The following is a 500-nucleotide window of genomic DNA, read 5'->3' as shown; positions in this document are numbered from 1 at the left end:
TACGCGACCCAACAGAATTTTCGTTCACCCGTAATATCATCTTGCATGCAATCTATCGAGCCGAACGTAACTTCGAATATATTAGTGCGAGTAAGGAAAACTTTGCCAGGATCTGAAATATTAATCCTTTCCGACACTTTGAAAACTAAGGGATTGTCCGTCACATAAGCTATTTATACAGTCGGCTCACAACAACAATGTAATATTGAAGTCTGTAATCATTCGAATACCACTTTAGTAATTCACAAAAATCATCATATCTTGGATGTGGAAGTTTATAAAAATCGCATTCTTACCGTCGTTGAAATCAATCACGCTCAATCAGTTGCGGATGAATACCTTTTGCAATTGATAAGAAATAGAATCAATGAAGACATTAAAGAAGAGGGAATTCAGCAGAAATTTTTTGATCTTTTAAATAAATATCATGATGTTTTCTCCACTACGGATGGATCCTTAGGTAAAACGGATGTCATAAAACACCAAATAAGGTTAAAAGA

The sequence above is a fragment of the Palaemon carinicauda genome, chromosome 8 (genome assembly GCF_036898095.1).
Source record: "Palaemon carinicauda isolate YSFRI2023 chromosome 8, ASM3689809v2, whole genome shotgun sequence".
NCBI lineage: Eukaryota > Metazoa > Arthropoda > Malacostraca > Decapoda > Palaemonidae > Palaemon > Palaemon carinicauda.
Note: the sequence above shows the minus strand (reverse complement) of the source record.